This window comes from Eupeodes corollae, chromosome 2 (assembly GCF_945859685.1).
Source record: "Eupeodes corollae chromosome 2, idEupCoro1.1, whole genome shotgun sequence".
In the NCBI taxonomy this organism is placed as follows: Eukaryota; Metazoa; Arthropoda; class Insecta; order Diptera; family Syrphidae; genus Eupeodes; species Eupeodes corollae.
The window spans coordinates 123,116,386-123,135,195 of NC_079148.1; the positions used below are offsets into that span (position 1 = coordinate 123,116,386).

General features: G+C 32.6%; 1 protein-coding gene across 5 annotated transcripts in view; it reads right to left on the reverse strand.

Annotated features, from left to right (window-relative positions):
- The window catches only part of LOC129948145 (anion exchange protein 2), a 140,902-nt gene that overhangs the window by 83,707 nt on the left and 38,385 nt on the right, over positions 1-18,810 (reverse strand). For 4 of the 5 annotated variants that reach the window (XM_056059005.1, XM_056059007.1, XM_056059012.1 and 1 more), the window contains exon 2: positions 15,094-15,122. The exons of the other annotated variant lie outside the window; for it this stretch is intronic. The gene's annotated coding sequence lies outside the window, so the exon portion shown is untranslated. The remainder of the gene's footprint in view (positions 1-15,093; positions 15,123-18,810) is intronic. 5 annotated transcript variants of the gene reach the window in all.

An 18,810-nucleotide genomic window follows, 5' to 3' on the forward strand; every position in this document is an offset into this window, starting at 1 on the left:
TTTTTGATTGAATATCATAAGCAATGTGTTTTATGGATTATTGCATTCGTATACATTTTAATAATGTATAATAGAAGTTTTTAAATTAACAGTTATAATTTTATATTTGATATTGATTGAAAATTATTTGGACACTAATTAGTATGTATCGATGTTTTTATTTATACCATTATTATCAGGAAATAAAGAAAGTTCTTTGAAGAAATAAAAAACATACTAACTCAATCTTATTATTTGTATAAGCAGATTATGACTGAAAAATAAACACGCTTCAGCCTTGGCTTCGAGGTTGATTTGAATGACATTTCTAAAATAGCATTTCTGTGATTAGCAGCTGTTATTTTTTCTCAAAAGTTTGTTTTGATTTTTCGTGCAGTACAAAATATGAATTTTGAAATCGAAAAAAATAAATTTATCGCGGAAGTAGCTAGCATAGCCTATAATAACCCATGGGAATCCCTCCCAGAAGCAAATGTCTTTTGGTTGTTGACTTTTTTACATCTTTTGAGCTGTCAGACAACGCAAATGTTCAGCAAATTTGAACTAAAGCTTCCGTTTAGAGTCACATTATGTTCTTTTCCTTACGCTTGCCAAACGAAACCTGAAGTCAAAGCTTGTGAAAGCATGCATTGAATTCCTATGGCTGGACTCGTAAACGTAAGGCGAAACCGAAGCTAAACCATTATGTTCAAAAATGGCTTTACTTCGAAAAAACTTCGACACAGTTGAACTTTTTTTGGAAGAACGTCATATTTACGTATTATTCCACTTTTTGACACATATTGGGCGGTATCTCAGCCATAGTTAGACGAATGTTGGTTTAAGTGCTCATGAGTTAAATGTTTATCTACATAAACACGGTCTTTCACTTAGGTCCAAAAAAAAGTCTAATGTGTCTTGGTGGCCAGTTGATATCGCCACGACGAAAAATTATAACGCCAGGAAATGTCTCTTGCAATAAAGCGATATTTGCTAAAGTAGTGTGAAATATGGCACAGTTTTGTTAAACCACATATTCTCCTAGTCGTATTTTTCAATAGCAGACAAAAATAGGCGGTTATCATATGACCATAACGGTTCGAATTGAAAGTGACAGTCGGTCAATAGTCGTTTTCGAAGAAATACGGTCCAATAACACCTCCGGACCGAAGAGCACACTAAACAGTGGCTTATCGTGGATGCAATGGCCCCTCTTCAATTACTTGATGATTTTCAGAACACCAAGACGTCATCGTGCTTCGTCGCTGAAAAAAATGTTGTTCGAAAAATCGCCTGTTGTTCAAGCGACCTTTCTTTGTATCGTTGTGAATGGTCAGCTGGTTTCAATTGTTGTGTGACTGGATTTCATATAGATTTAGTGCAGGTGTTCATCCAAATGCACAAAACGCAATAATGTGCCGTAAGATATTCCTAATTCCTGAAAACTACCCCGACTCATTTGGGTCTTTGGCAAACACTTTCATTTACAGCAACGATTTTCAGTGGTACGCTATAGACCTTACAATATATTTAATCAATGCAGTCTCTTCAAATTTATTTACAATTTTGCCAATTGCTAACAATGTTGCACGATTATGTAAACCACAATCTTCTCTAAAAGCATGATATGAGGCTGTGGCAGAATCACTATTTTTGTAGTAAGTTTTTACACTTTGTATACGTTGTACAATAGTTAAGCGATCCAATTTTGTCGAATTCTAACCCTATACTTTTGAAACCGCAAAACAGATAACCCGTTTTAATCTAATGACAAAAAAAGTTTGTGATAAACTCATTTATCTAACAAAATAAAGTAGAAAATAATTAACAAAATGACATTTTAACGCAATATTGTTAAAAAGCGACATATTGTTGGATAAATTTATATTTACTAATATGAAAATTATTTAAATACATTTTTATTTTGACTATTTTAGAATCAAATGATGTCTTTCTTCACCAAAATTAATATTTTCCATTGTTCTTTTCATTTGAACAACTTGAATTCTCTTCAAACGAACATACTATTTCCCATGCTCTTAAGAATTTCAATTATGTACCTTAACACTTTTTGAAACTACAATATCAATATTCACTTTCCGTACTTTATACTTTTACCCTTACATACCTCCTTTAAATTTCAAAAGGAAAATCCATAGCACAAGAAATGTGACGTTGAAAAAAAAGAAGAAGAAAATGAAGACGAATCACAGAGGCAAACTTATTCAATAAAGAACTTTTTCTTTTTTTTCATAACTCAAGCTAATTAATAAAAATTAGTCTTTGGAAAATTTGTGTAGCAATTAAAGCAACTTAAAGAAAAGAAAATGAACTTATAAGGAACTGATTGTTCACTAATTTGTTACACCCAACACCAGAACACGTAAAAATGATTCGAATGTGGAAGGGCAATAAACTTGAAGTGTAAAATTACGCAAAGTAAAAAATAGTAAAGTGAAAGTGAAATGTATGCTAACTATATCTCCTAAAACAAAATTTAAGTGTATTTAAAGTTAGGAAACATACTTATTTTTATAAAAAATTAAGCTAAGTACAAGTTGATGTTTTATTTAATTTGTTTGAAAATATACTAATTCTGAAAAAAGCAAACAATTTATTGATTTCAAAATTATAGATAGATTGTAAAAAGCTTAAGAATCAAAAAACTAGTTTTTGTATCATGTATCTACAAGATGATTTTTATGGTCGACTTGCATTTGAAATCCTTTTAATGACGGATCGGTGTTACATGGGCCCATATGGTTTCGGTTTACTTTTTAAGTACTGAATACTTTTTTCTTTAAATTTTGATGATAAAATTATGATTTTTGTTCAAAATCACTAAACAAATGCATAAGTGCTCTTGTTATGAACTATAAGGGTTGAAAAGTATATAAGGAATACATTTTAATCCGGTTGGATATGGTTTACATTAAGTTTTTGTCAACAAACGGCAATATAATAATTTTTGATGGACCAAAAGGCTTAAAGCTATTTCGAACCATCATGAGGAACTAAGATTTTCGTAAGGTGTCCTATTTTTAATTTATTTAAGATCAAAAACAAAAAGAGACTGGGATGTGACCCATACTAATAACTTTCCCTATGGACCCGCTAAAAATGCCTTGATTTTATTTCTTGTAACAAGTCACTTTTATAATCAAGCAACATTGAAAAAGTAGGTATGGAATCAAAAATGTATGTTTAAGTTGTTTTCTGTGGAGAAGTATCTGAGAAGTTAAATCAATAATTTTTGGTATGAAAATATTATCTTTAAATATTACAAAACATTAAAAACAATATTTCTATGGCATAAAACAACTTGAAAGTCGGTATTTTCCTTTATTCTCACAATAATTAATTACAATTATTAATTTTTAGTACACGTTGTTATTTGTTTCCTTCAGATTTTTATTTTTTTCTCAATTGGGTTTATTAATAAAAAAATATTTAATAGGACGAAGAATTATATAAATGTCAACAAGAATATTTTCTGCACAATCCAATAATTTCGATATTAATGCTTTAATTTATTTCGAGATATTCGACTGGAAAATAATGGTTTATAAAACTTTCTTTATTTTTTTCAAAGATATTCGATTCAAAAGTAAATGTTGTTACTAATTTTTGTCATAGCTTCTTCAATTTTTTTTGTTTATGATTTTTCTAAAAATTGTATCATATGCTGATACATTATTCTTAGTTACCTACATAAAATTTAAATTATTTTGGAAGTTACGCATAGTCAAAAAAGTTTTCGTACAGCTGTTCAATTTTAATTTTTTTTTGGAAAAAATAACTAGGAATAAATATAAAACTCAAAGTGGCAACATTGAAAACAAGTTAGTTTCCACCTTCTCCTTCTTACCAAATTTAAAAAAATCTTGATTGTGATTTTGAAAAATCTGTTTTTAATATATTGTAATAATAAATATTTTATCTCAAAATCAACAAAAAGAAAGCTGCTGTACGGAGACTTCTTGGACTATGTGTAATCATTTCTTGTTTAAAACTATTCGAGATAAAAATAATTTTCCTAATGATTTCTGATTTATTTTTCAAAGCTAAAAATAAAATACTATAATATACGATTTAATTAAAGTCAGTTGCGTTGGTTCGTGAGATATTTGTGATCAACCAAAATGTTCTCTTTCTTTCTTGGGACGTATAGGAACTCTATAGTAAGTTTTGCATGCGTAAAATATGTCGAATTAAAGGTTTTAATCAAACATGATATTGCTGAAGTAGAGAAGTCGACAAAATTGTGTCACCCGATTTCGACCGTCTGTCTGCATATCTTTCCTCACGCTACAGCTCAAACCATTGGGTTGATTGATTTCAAATTTTAAGCCGATTCACGTTAGGATTTTTTTCACTTTTAAAAGACTGAGGGCGATTTTGCTCACTAGAAGTTGAACATAACTTGGGGATTTTTATTGTCAACTTGAGAATTCGGTTTTGTTCACTCAAAGGTTACGTTTATAACTTTCGGTTTTAAACTCGAGAGTTTACAAACTTTTGATTTTCATAACTTCCCGAAAAAGTAGAAGTTAAGAAGGAAACTTTTGTTTTATATATTAAAAAAAAAATAACAAAAATGTATCGAAGAAATTATTTTTGGGAAAATTCGGCATATTCATCTTCAAGCAGCGAAGATGAAGAAAGTCTGCAAATTGAGAGACGGGAATATAAAATGTTCAAACGCATTCAATTAAACACGTAGAATGACCTAGACTTTTTGCATCGTTGCCGTCTTCCGTGTGATGAAAGGAGGTAAAATTTTCTCGTTTTGGTTGAAGTGTGGAAGTGAAATATTTTTCATTTTTCTAAAAAGATCACGCGAATTACGACCTATCACGCAATTGCTAATTGCATTAAGGTATTATGCGCTTGCATCTTTTCAACTAGCAATCGCGGATTTTTCAGGGGTTTGTATTACAAGTGTACACGTTGTTTTGAAACGCGTGTCCAGAGCTCTTGCCAAACTTTCCCCACGGTATATTCAAATGCCCCATACGCAAAACGAGCGCTTGAAAGTAGCTAAAGAATTTTTTGCAGTGGCAAAGTTCCCTCGGACTATTGGTGCAATAGATTGCACCCATATTTGAATTCAATCGCCAGGTGGAACAGATGCAGAAAACTTCAGAAATCGAAAAGGGTGGTTCTCGTTGAACGTCCAGACGGTGTCTGCAGCTTATTTAAAAATTAACGATATCGTGGCTCGGTGGCAGGTACAGCTTATGCTCTTTAAAAATGAAAAATTTCATATGGCGTTTGAAAAAGGCGGTTTCCAGTTTTAGCAACTATATTGAGGTGTAGGCTTGACACTGTTCAATCAGTAATAGTGGCTTGTGCCGTTCTCCATAACATTGCCATCGACCAAAACGAATCGCAACTGCCACCGGAGATGTATGATTTTGCTAATATGCTGGCCGCTACAGATGTTCCTTCAGATACGCTTTTGGGATCAGCTTCCGCAACTACTCATAACGTTCGCGCTCGATTGGTGCGTTCATATTTTCAGCCAATGTTAGATAGCTAAATATGATATTTTAAAACTTAATCTTCACATGAAAACTCAATAAAAAACACTGGTCGCTTCAACAAACTTCATTTAATAAATAAAATCTTATAATAAAATAGCTAGTTTACATTTAATTTAAAAAACTGACATAATTTGTATTGACTGTCACAAATATCCCAAGGATATTTTCAAAACTGAAAGTTGGCCAACTTTGGTTTTTCAAACTCGAGAGTTATGAAAAAAATAGTGAACAAAATAGATTCTTAACTTTTGTTTTAACTCTCGAGTTAAAGTCAACTCTCAAGTTTGTCAACTTGAGAGTTTGCTTCAAGTTAAGCAATAGTGAACAAAATCGCCCTGAAAGTTACAAAAGTTTTTTAGTCAAAAATAAAAAATTCGAATTTTTTATATTTTCAAATACTTTTGATTTTTTTTAATTTGGTTTCTTTCAAAAATGTCATTGTTTTAAGTTTTAGTTAACAAATAAAGATATTACACATTTGTTTTTGAAATTCAATAACTTAAAAATTGGTGATCAGTTTCTTAAGAAGTTTAAATATAAAAATTAAATTAAAGAAATGTATACATATATTAAAAAAAAATTAAAGAAATGTATATATATATTAAAAACCACCCAACTTTCAACTTTTCGAGAAATTAAATTTCATTTAAATTTATTATTTATTATTTTAAATTAAAGGAGCATTTTTTTAACAGACTCTTAAATATATGATAATTTTCGTACAATGAAGCATTGATTGCTATTAAAGATCTTTGTCTTTGTCACTCAGTCATTTTGGAATGCTTTCAACAATTCGAAATGCACCTGATTTAATAGACACTGAATTGAATCGTGAAATAAAATACAAAACAATACTGTAGAAATGGCAGCGATTGTTGCTCGCAATGTCCCACTATTGGATGGAGAACAAAGGACCATTTATGACCACATCATGCTCACAGTTTCAGCAGGACAAGGTGGATTCTTTTTTTTGGATGTACTAGGTAGAACTAGCGAAACTTTCCTTATTTCGCTAATGGTATCCCATTGGCTTTTGCATCTTCTGGCATTGTGGAAACTTTATTGATGGAGGCACAACAGCTCATTCAGTATTTAAACTGTCACTAAATATTCAAAATAACCAAGACGCGGTGTGCAATATAAAAAAACAATCATCCATTGCCACAATGCCGAAACAGTGTAAAATTATCATCTTGTACTATGGCAGTAAAACATTCGCTTAAGGCGTTGAACAGGACATTAAAAGATATGAAAAAATAGCGACAGACTATTTGGCGGCACTCTATTACTCCTTTCACGTGATTTCAGGCAAACACTTCAGGTTGTTCCGCGTTCAACGTACGCTGATGAGATCAACTCGTGCTTAAATCTTCGCCATAATCGTAATGTCTAAAAAGTAGAATTGAAAATCAAAATATGCGTGTTCAAATGCTTTACGATCCATCCGATGAAACATTCCCAAAACAACTGTTCTCTTAGATATAGGCAACGGAAAAGTTACTAAACGATTTCTGCACGATTACTGATCCAGAAGATGCTCTCATAGACCAGATATTTCACGATGTACACAAACAATATACAAATCTTGTTGCAGTCGAAATACTGTATGGTTCAAAATTCTGTATTTAAAATACTGTATCTGAAAATACTGTATTTCAAAATACTGCATGATCAAAATGCTGTATCTCAAAATTCTGTAATTCAAAATGCTGTAAATAAAGCTAAAAAATAAAAATCGATTTGATAATGTAAAAATACCTTATTAACAGCATTTTGAAATACAGAATACATCATAATAATTGTTCATCAGCTTAATGTTCTAATATACTCCCTTGAATTGTTCCTATAATAATCAACAATTGCACCAAACTAATTGATTTGTAAAAACTTCCAGTATTATGCAGTATTGTGAGATAAAGTATTTTGACAATACAGCATTTTGAGACACAGTTATTTAATTGTACAGTATTTTGAAATACGAAATATTAACCATACAGTATTATGACCCTACAGTATCACACAGTATTTTAAAATACAGTATTTCAACCCGCTCTCACATAAATCATGAGTGGCCTTCAAAAAGAGCAATTTTAGCAACAATAAATGGGGATGTCAACGAATTAAATTTTAAGATTCAACATTTGTTACCAGGAGACTTGGTGTGAGTTTTGAACTCATTGGGTTTGCCAGGCATGCCATCGCATAATAATTGAACCCGCTACGGTTAGTTGTGCAACGACTTGCGATTAGAAATTAAAAAATTGAGGAATAATGTTATCGAAGCCATAATTCTGAATGGCAAATTCCGAGAAGAAAATATATTATTAAAGCGATTCCCTTACCGATATTTTTATAATTTTAAAGAATTAATATTAATAAATTAAAAAAAATTGTTTGGTGATTTGTTATTTTAATATTTTGTCATTGTTTACAGTGCTCTATATCTCTAATACTTATATACCGCATCCTTACACACTTACAATCACTTATTTATTTCTAGCAAAATATTCTCTAGAAAATATTTATATGACACAACAACGTGTGTCGGGTCAGCTAGTAATTCTATGTAATAATGTCGAAATCACAAAACTATGTACACGATTGGAACAGGGGGTGGCGTTCAAAAATCACAGTGATGCAATGATATTTGTGGGCCAATAAGACCAACATTTTAGTTATTTATTATTTTCCTTGAATTTCATGTGCATTAAAAAAAGTTCACACCTGTAAGTGATGTAAGTTCCAATCTTTGAAACATTTGTGGCGTATTTTGGTGTTTTTAAGTCTTCAATAGTGTATCACAAGGATCTTGTACATATTGGATAAAGAAATACAGCAAACAAAAGCTCATTAAGTCTGTGGCCCATCGAATTGATGCTTCTTTGAAGGGAATAGTTATTAAATCTTTATTAATCCAGCACTGGATAGTTTTTTGTTTTGTTTTAAGTACATTGATATAAGCTTAATTTATTCAAAATCACGCCACTGTTATGCCTCAATAGCGTAGATCATAAATTAACTTAAATTTGTTCTCGCATTATTCTTAATTCTCAAAACTTAACTACATTACATTATAATAGTGTAGATTAGATTTAGATTAAGGTGGGTGCAGCCGCTAGTGTTTTTTTTATTCTTTTTAAAACAAAAAACTGGCGACGATTCGTCTCGATTAAAAAAGTTATTTAAGATTCAAGCTCGTGATACTCTATGTATTTTTTTCTCTATTACAAATTCGTGAATAAATTGTTCTCGTTGACGGTTAGCATGTTTTCCAATAAAGCGTGAACGGGTATAAAAATGTATCTTGTTGTATTTGAAAATATAGATACTCTCGTACATAAACCACTGGATTTTGGTTTTATTTTTATCTATCGAGCTTAATGATATCATTTAAAAAACTTTAAAAAAAATAACAAAAATTAAGTAACGACAGATAATGATGTACACATTTTTTGTAATAGGTGAAGTTACATATATTTTGTTCATAGTTAGGGGTATAAGAACGTGTTAGTATCTATATTCTATATATATTATATTTATTTTTATTTTTCATGGCTTCATAAGTTGATGCATTCAGTAGATGAAAGTAAAGTGGTTGTGAGTATTTATAAGTTTTAAGTTTTATATAATAGAAGATTATTTGTCCCACATTAATGTCAATTAAGAGGTTCTAGTTCAATAAAGAATGATATAAGCTTACAATTTTCTGAGAAAATTTACCACGTATAGATTGTTGTATACTTAGCTGGGTTATTAAAAATTAATACACGATTAAGGTTTTATTATTTTTAGAGAGCACGTTTATAGGGAAATGTTATAGTAAATAAAATTAATTTAATATTTTCTCATCGTTATAAAAAATGCATGACTCTCAGATAAAATTAAACAAATGGCACGTTCAAGTTGTAAAGTACAGTAGACTCTGTATAATGTTTACACAAAAACACAAAAACTGCAAACAATTTGTTGCTCTTAACACTTATTGGAACTGTTACTTTATCTAACTTTTGAAAGATGTTGTTCTAAACAATCTTTAATAAGTTTAAGAAAGAAATACCCCGAACAACAAACATAACAGCATATAGTGTTTCACTGATGGAGTAAATTCAAATGAACTAATTAATTTAGGGGAATCAAAAAAAGTAAAGGCAGAAATATTGCATAAAATATCTTATAGGTTGAAATCGAAAGTCTTATTGAAGCAGAGTCGACTGTGCACAATTATTTCGAAGAAAAAAATGTTAAATTTCGAACTTTATGAAAAATTAAACTAGTTTACATTAAAATAGAAATGATTCAGCAACTTATAGAAAACGAAAAAAAATATAAAAATTAACCACACAACAATGCATAATTTTAAATATTCTATTAACAAATCTAAGGTACAGATTTTTGTTATTTATTTTAATGTCTTTCTTTCTTTCTCGAAAGGAACTTCAATAAATCCATTTTTATGAATTCGTAGCTTGTTGTCCCTTAAACTTACAAAAATGTTTGATCCGAACACAACATTTTACGTTCAGTAAGGATAATTTAAATTTAAATTATTTGAAAACTGTATAATATTTGTTTATAAACACTTGAACATTATTTAAGCTTAAAAGGGTTTAGTGATAATGGATCGATCTGGATCTTGGCGATAATTTATAATTTTTATTTAAATGTTTGTTGTTTGTTAAAAAAATGTATATCATGAGCAAACAAATTAAGTATTTTTGGGATTCCACGTAAAAACTCCCACCTTGTAGACAAATTTTATTTTGAAACACTCTATTTCAAGAACGAATTGTAGCACAGACGCACTGTAAATATGTCATTTTGTCTATAAGTTTGTGAAAGAATATTTGTTGAGCAAAGTTTGATATTTATTGCGTAGAACTCAGCTCATCTTTAACTCAACAAAAAACAAAAAGCCAGCAGGTGTACTAAGACATTAACCCATACAGGCAATTGACATTTATACCACTTTTTTCATCCAGTGCATTGAATAACCGATGTGGTTCATCCTCTCCCAAAAAAGGGAAAGGACAACTCTAACCCGTCAAATATACGGTCAATAAGTCTTCTCCCGAGCTTCAGCACAGATTTCGTGAAGATCATCAATAGGACCGGCTGCGGAAAACAAAATAATTCCGGATAAACAGTTTGGGTTAAAGGCGGGTCATGACACAATTCATGATGCGTCTTAAAGCGTTTCTGATATGAAATTGAATAAATCCAAACAACAAAACGGCCGGAAAGGTTGAGGTTATTAGAATACTCTTGCCAGAGTGATTTCGACAAGATTCAGAGATATTGCGACTATACTAGAAACTAAAAATAAATGTCCAGTAGTCGAAGACAATTCAATTTACGTCAAGAGGAATACGTGAAAGAATTGGTGCAAGATGATCATCGTTGATCTTTACTCTGACCAGGGCCAAAAAACCCCAGAGTGAAGGAAATTTGCTACATGGCCTTCATATGGCTCATGATCGTTTATGTTTGTGCTGTGTGGATCAACGTTACCCTTCCCACATGGAGAAGTTTCGGGTGTTCAAGCGGCAGTGTTTACGACGCTGTACCGTCTTACATCGAACAGCCGAATTTTCTTTCGTTCATTACTTTTAAAACGAGGTCCTATACAACGTGGCTCAAATCAACAGAATTGACAATTTCGTAATAAAACTCGTTCGAGGTCAGATTGCAAGAGCTTTGTCTTCCAGCAACAATTTAATTTTCGTGCACGCTTAAGCGGCTTTATTCCACCAGAAGCATTTCTCTTTTTAAATAGATGCGGTCTGATACAAGAAAGATTGGCAGTTGCGCTAATCTACCAAGTCAAATGAAGAACTGTGGATAAGCGATTCCTATACAATGGCATGAGGGGGAGCTGAGCTTCTTCGGTTCAGGAGGGCTGTGTCCGAACAGGACGAATTGATAGCAGAAGAAATAAGAAGAAACAATTTTAGTGGCTTCAATCGGAACTAGTGGGTGGATAGTCGCGATGGGGTTTAATGCTTTTAGTTCCAGCGCCTCTTGCGAGGAGTTGACAAATCCTTCTAAAGTAATTCTTATTATATAGTGCTCTTAGCTGTTCGGATTCGAAATACAAACTGTAGGTCCCTTCCATCCCTGACATGACTCGCACACAGGAATGGTTGAAAGTTGTACGGTACAAGGTCAAAGTTTTCAACGGTCTGTGGCGCCACCTATTTGTTTGTATTTAATTACATTTACTAAGAGTCAAAAACATATTTCTAAACCTACCTCTTAAAAGGATAAAAATCAAATAGGATTGAAAACTCAAACAACAGTTTTCTGTAATAATAGGATAATGTTAACTCATGATTTTCGATTTGTACATTCGTGGTAAAAACACTTTATCCTTGATATAGAAATTATCTAGATCCGTTAAGTTTTTAAACAAAAATATCTTACAGTTCTATCTTCTGCATTTCTGATCTCTGAATCTTGTCGTTATAGAATAAAATTGCGAACTAGTAATAATCTTTCATTTGATCCCTTTTTCTCAACAAATGGTCGTAGTGTTTTATTTCTATTACATTTGTTGACTTAATGTTAAACACTTTATTTTTGTTCGATCGTTTTTTTTAGGTATTGAACAAATTTTTTAGTTTCAAAAAAAGCCCATAGTCAGCTCTTCAAATTGCTTGCTCCATTCAAATGAAGTTTACTTTTGGAAAGTTTTAGAAGTGTATGGATCTCTCTTTAAACATTGATTTTGTAAATAAAAAATGTCTATAATATTTAAATATTCTAGAACGTTTATACATTTTTAAAGCATTTAGCCGGAGTTCTGGCCAACTTTTCTTTTGTATATGGTATCATTTTAAATTTTTTAAGTATCTCTTATTTGTATTTATTTGATTTTGTATACAACCGTGACCTTTTTTCTTAATCTTTAGTATCGTTTATAAAATATAAAAAAATATACAAAAAATATTGTTTTGGAGGTTTAGCCAATTAAAAACCTATAAATAAATAGCACGACTTATAAATAACACGAACCATAGATTAATGATTCACTACAACTCCGTGAATAATATATTATTATTCGTACTAATTTGTTTTATTTTTCCTAAATTTTTAAAGTCAAATCAATAACTATTTTGAATTAAATGCTGTCATGAATTAAATTGTCTCTATTTTCTATAAATCAGCAATGATATTAATAAATGCTTTTATGTACAATACTGACGTCACGCGTTTAAACGAAAACACTCAAGACAAGCATTTTCAACTGATTGATATTTATTATAAATTCCCTAATGTACCTGTCATTTAATTTTAAAATCTGTGAAATTGAAAAAAAAAAATACTTTTCCAATACTTTTCTGATATATTACAGATTCATGTGCGAGAAACTATATAGCCAAAACCCAAAAGCAATAATACTTAAGATCTTGAGAAAGTCAAGGCAAACGCCAACTGATTTCAATTGAACACTCAGTGCATTTTAAAATAGACAAATGCAAAATCATTTTCATACTTTTTTACCTAAAAAATACTTGAAGTTTTGTAATTTTTTTTATAAAATGTCGAAGTGGTATCTCTGTTCCATTCTCTTCTTCTCTTAGCCTAGTAGTACTAGGAAAAAATGGTTTCTAAAAATAGTTAACAATTCTCTTCTTTTTTCATTCTACCATCAAAAGAGAACTAAACTAACTTTGAAACCGCATAACATAATTTTTGCTCTTAGAACACACCACACCGGTCAATACCTTACAGCATAAGCAATATAAAGGCTAGGCTAGGGCTAATGTTTGCTTAGCCTCCAAACAAAACTACCGGTAAATCATACCCGCGACTATAGCAGCGCTAATTCAAAAGGTCTACAAAATCTACGTGTAATTTATTGGTATTCCGCGTGTGGGCTGATTGATATAATGCAAATATACAATCATCTACGCGAATACAGTTCGGCAGAAGCGGGCTCGTCCGACGATATCTTCCCCCAGTACTGCCCTCATCTCTCACATCTTCTCTGACTCACAATAATATTTAAGTTAATTCAACGGACGATACGGACGTACGACCGAATTGAATATCTGAGAACCAGAACTTTAGCGTGTTGTTAAAATGTTTATAAACAAAACCGAAATCTTAAACCAACAAATATCTTTAACTCAGCTAAGCAAGCTCTATAGACAGATATAGCAAACGTATTTAGGTATGTTTGTGGTTAAGTTGAATAAAAATTGATTACGTTGTTCTTATATTGAATGTTTACCTAATTTGCGGTTAATAACAAGAAGACGAAAATGGTATAAACTCTGAGAATGAAACAGAGACCCAGTTTATAGTCAATCAGCAAGTAGCTAAAGTTGTTAATTGAATTTGAATAGAAGCCACTTTATTGGGTGCGATGAATGAATAGACGTAAAATTATCATAATATTCTTGGTAGACTCACCAATATATCGGTAAGGTAGGTAGGTGTTACCTTAAGTAGTCTAACAACCACGTGCTTAAAGGTGAAGGGTATCAGTCGGTATTTGTATTTGATATTTCTAATAGCCATACTAACTCTTAAAATGTATTTTTGCCTTTGGGCACTACGCCGAGCTGCGTTCCGCTGCTCTGCGCTACCTAGGCTATTCTTAGAACGACAAGTTTTTCCTCTGAAAGATTGAAATGTCTCACTGACTGATTTGGAGATTGGAGTAAGCAATTCGGTTTCAGTTTCAATGCAAGCAAAACACGTGAATGTAATTATGTGCACTGCGCGTTATATTGCATACAGTTGCACTGCGCTGAACTGAAACTTATTACAGTCAGGTCGATTTCATTTTACTCGACTTGGAGTGGACTTGGTGCAACAGCTTCTCTTGGTGCCACCGTCACGTCGTCGCTTAGTGTTGCTCTACACCATCGACGTCGTTGCTTGTAGCCGCCGTTGGCAAAACGAGTAAATTTGTTGTTTCAGTTATTTCTACGATTTATGTAATTTGAAGTTCAATCGTGCAATGATTTTTGGAATTGTGACCAGGGTTGTGTTGAAGGGGTGGATGTGGAGGGAGGTTTTAAACGTGTTAGGTGTTACAGTGCAACAGCAGAAACAGCAGAAACAGATGCACCTATGAAACTGAACTAGTGTAATAAAAGAGTGACTAACATTCGATTGAGAGTATTGTTGCGTCAACGTCAAAATTGTCATGATGTTAGTTTGATTATTGTTATTGTATTTTGAGGACTGGTAGTCTGGGATTGAAAGTTCTAAAATTGTTCACCAGACAATCCATTTTCTCGGTCATTCTCAATGGTTTATCCTTGAAATACTTGTATTTCGTTTTATTTTTATTTCGTCCCAATGAATTTTCTGTATATTTGGATCGAGGTTGGTTTGGTTATATTTTGTGTGCAAATCATTTTGCTAAAAGGTGAATGGCTATATTCAAAGTGAATGGGAATTGTGGGAGATCTGTATACTGTAGGTTACGCACAGTTGTTAAATGAATAAAGATTTTAATTTGATTGTTTGTTTGAATTTTTTTTGGTAAATTATTGCTATCGAGGGAAGATGTTTTCGATAATTTGATTAAATATTTGATTTAAATGGAACTCACGTTTATGTTGGAACGATGAAAACCAGCGTCTGAAAATAAAACAGAAATAGTTTAAGGTTTAGAGCTATTTTGAGATAAGTAATATAGCATTTTTAAAAACGAAATTTAGAAATACGAAGTTTAAAAAAAAAATTAAATCATGCTCGTAATGTCTTAAATAAAAAAAAAACAAGACCATTAATTGCAAAGTTGTGGTGAGTTTTTTTTTCAAACAATACACATTTGTGTTTTAAAGAATTTGGAAAAGAATGCAATCAGGAATTGAAGTTAAATTTTTTATCGAGATAATTACAATGTTTTATGTTTTATTTGGAAGGGTTGTATTTTTTTTTTTTTTTTTTTTTTTTTTTTTTTTATAGTAGTACCCGTGGCATGATGGTTAGTGTGTTGGACTGTCATGGAAGGGGTCTTGGGTTCAATCCCTGCCTGTGCCACCTTAATTTAAAAAATTAATTTTCGCGGGTACTGCCTCTTGCGAGGAATTGACAAATCCTTCAAGAGTAATTCTTGTCATGAAAAAGTGCTTTCTCAAACTAGCCGTTCGGATTTGGCCTTAAATTGTAGGTCCCTTCCATTCCTGACAACAGTACTCGCACACAGGAATGGTTGAGAGTTGTAAGTCACTAGGCCCAGGTTCACAACGGACTGTTGCGCCACCCCATTTGATTTGATTTTTTTGTATTTTTTTATAAAAAATGTGAGCTTCGTATTTTCACCGATGTGTAGTGGTTTGCGGAGGTTTTCATTTTTGGGAAAATCAAATAGCAATTTTATTCTTCCAAACATTTAAACTGGTTTAAAAAGTAATGTTGAAGGCGACCAAATCACAATTCTTCGTGGTTTCGCCATTTGGGCCAGACAACGCCCGAAGGAATGTGTGCTGAGATTTTTGCTGAGTTTAACCAGCTTGTCAATGAGCCTACTCGTATATCAGACGTTAACGGCCGACCAGAAATTACACTTGCCTTGTTTCTCACATCTGATTCTGATAGGTACACAATCAGTGTATTGACGCTATAAGGCACATCAGACCACAGTGTCATATCTACTAATTTTTCGTGTCAAACAAATTCAGGTAAAGAAAGAGCTCCAAAAAAAACCCTTTGGCTGTACGAGAAAGCCAACTGGGACGGTCTCAATAATTTCTTCAGGATCTTTAACTGGTTGCTATGCTTCCTCGGTAGCAACGTAGACTTCAGTGCAGATATGATTACTAGTATGATTCATATGGGAATGGAAACGTTTATCCCGAATAGGGTTAAAAGTATTAAACCCAGGGTTAAATCATGGTTCAATTCGAGCTGCAAAAAGGTTATCAAGGAGAAAGAGGTGAGCTTCCGGTGTTTAAGGCCAACCCAACTGAGAAAAACCGGAAAAAGTTTAAGCAAGCCAGGAAGGCCTGCAAAACCTATATTTTTACATGACCAAAAATTACGGAGAAAAATACTGCAATGTCCCAAAGTTAGTAAGAATTTTTGGTCATTTGTAAAAAACACGAGGAATTCTTTCTCTTCCTCGGTTCCTACACTTGTTGTCAATGACACTCCCTTAGTTAGCTCTATTGATAAAGCCAAGTTATTTGGAAGGTAGTTCGCCGAAAATTCCACCTTACCAGATAGTGTAATGACTCCCCAGTTCTTAAATGCGTAAATGATTCTATGGGAACAATCTTTTTTCGTACTCGAACTGTGGCGAGTGTTCTTAAAGATCTCAACATTGATAAATCCGCTGGCCCAGATGGTATCCCCGCTATTAATCTGAAGAGGTGTTCTTCCACGCTAGCAAAACCACTTCGTAAGCTTTCCATCTATCCTATTCTTCTGGGCTCGTTCCGAGTAGTTGGAAAACTGCATTTGTTCAGCCAATCCCAAAAAAAACCGAATCTTCTTCTCCCACAAATTAAAGACCGATAGCACTAACGTCCCTTCTTTCTAAGGTCATGGACACGCTGACTTATTTTCAGCTTAAGAAATATCTTGAGGAACGGAAGCTTCTTAATGACCGGCAAAACGGCTTACGAAGCAATAGGTCCACTGGTGATCTCATGGTTCATCTCACCGAACAGTGGAGCAAATCTTAACATCGCTTCGGAGAAAGTAAGATTATTACCCTAGATATTTCAAAAACATTTGAAAGGGTTTAGCATCAGGCTCTCTTATCAAAAATGCGTGCTTTCAGTATCGACGAATCTCTTCTTCGTTCTAATAAAAATTTTCTTTCGAACCGTTCAATAGAAGTTGTTTTGGACGGGTTCAAGTCTGAAACTCATAAAATAAAGGCTGGTGTGCCCCAGGGCTCCGTTTTGTCTCCGAACCTCTTCCTCATTTTTATAAATGATCTCCTGTCCTCTATTTCTAATCCAATACATTGTTTCGCTGACGATAGCACTCTTAGCTTTTAATATTTGTTTCCAGGCTCACAACCCTCTTCTTCGGATGTGGAACTGCAACGATAAGCTCATTAAATTCCGACCTACACAGCATTGTACAATGGGGAATAAAAAATAGTGTGGAATTTAATGCTTCGTAAACGCAACGCTGTCTTGCATCGTTAAAGCAAATAAACCCTCTTTGCCACTATCTATGAGTGGCACTTGCATCAACGAAACGGAAAATTTTGACATCCTCGGAATGTGCATCAGCAACCACCATTTGTGGAGCGATCACATACGCGATTTTGCCAAAAATACCGCAAGATGTCTAGGTTTTTTGAGACGTTGCAAAAAATGTTTCTCTCCGTCTGATTTGGCTACAATCTACAAAACCTATATAAGTCCGAAACTTGAATATAACTCTCATCTTTATGCTGGTGCTCCAGTAACTTATTTAAGCCTCTTGGACAGTATTCAAAAAAGAGCCTTTAAATGATTGGTGACATTAACATCATCAACTCGTTTACATCACTCTCACCCTCACCCTTTTTTACCGTTATTTTAAAGGACTATGCTCTAGTGAAATAGCCAGTTGCATTCCTCCCCTTAAACAATTTAATCGTAATTACCGCGTTTCTAGGAATGCTAATCATTGCAATGTTCAGAAATTTAAAACAAATGTACACCGACACCTCCTATCCAACCCTTCCCTCTTTTCCTAATGCTCACACTGTGTCTTAGGCATATTAAAGGTATAAAAACCCCTTTTACTGTTTGATAATTATAAAAAAAATCCATTTTGCTGTCAAAAGCAACTAAAATTTTTGTAACTTTAGAACCTTATGCTTTAAATTGCTTCATAAAATTAGCTTCTTATAAAAAGAGCAAATATTTATATTATATAAAGTTGCCTTTAAATTCCTGAAACTAGAATTTAATTCAATCTTATTGTTTTGGTGCTTATAGAAAAGTCGAAAAAAGTGGGTTCCCCGATTCCATCCGTCTTTCTACCTGTACTGGCTCCTACAGCCTATACCATCATCGTCCTGATTAAAATTAAGGTTTGCAGCCGATTAGCTTAAGCCTTTATTTTTAATAATCTTCTCTTTCAGTGCAAGCTCTTGTCGATGATGTGGTGATCATTTTTAATGATCAAATATGTCATTATTTTTTTGTATTTTTAAAAAATTAACATTTTTTTTACAAACTTGATGTCTCAAAAAGGGGTGAAACATTTTAAGGGAAATTTAAAAGTACCTATACAAGCACCAAATAACTGCATACCTACAATATTTTAGAGACGAAATTTAAAAAATCAATATATACAAATTAGTTAAAAAAAATAA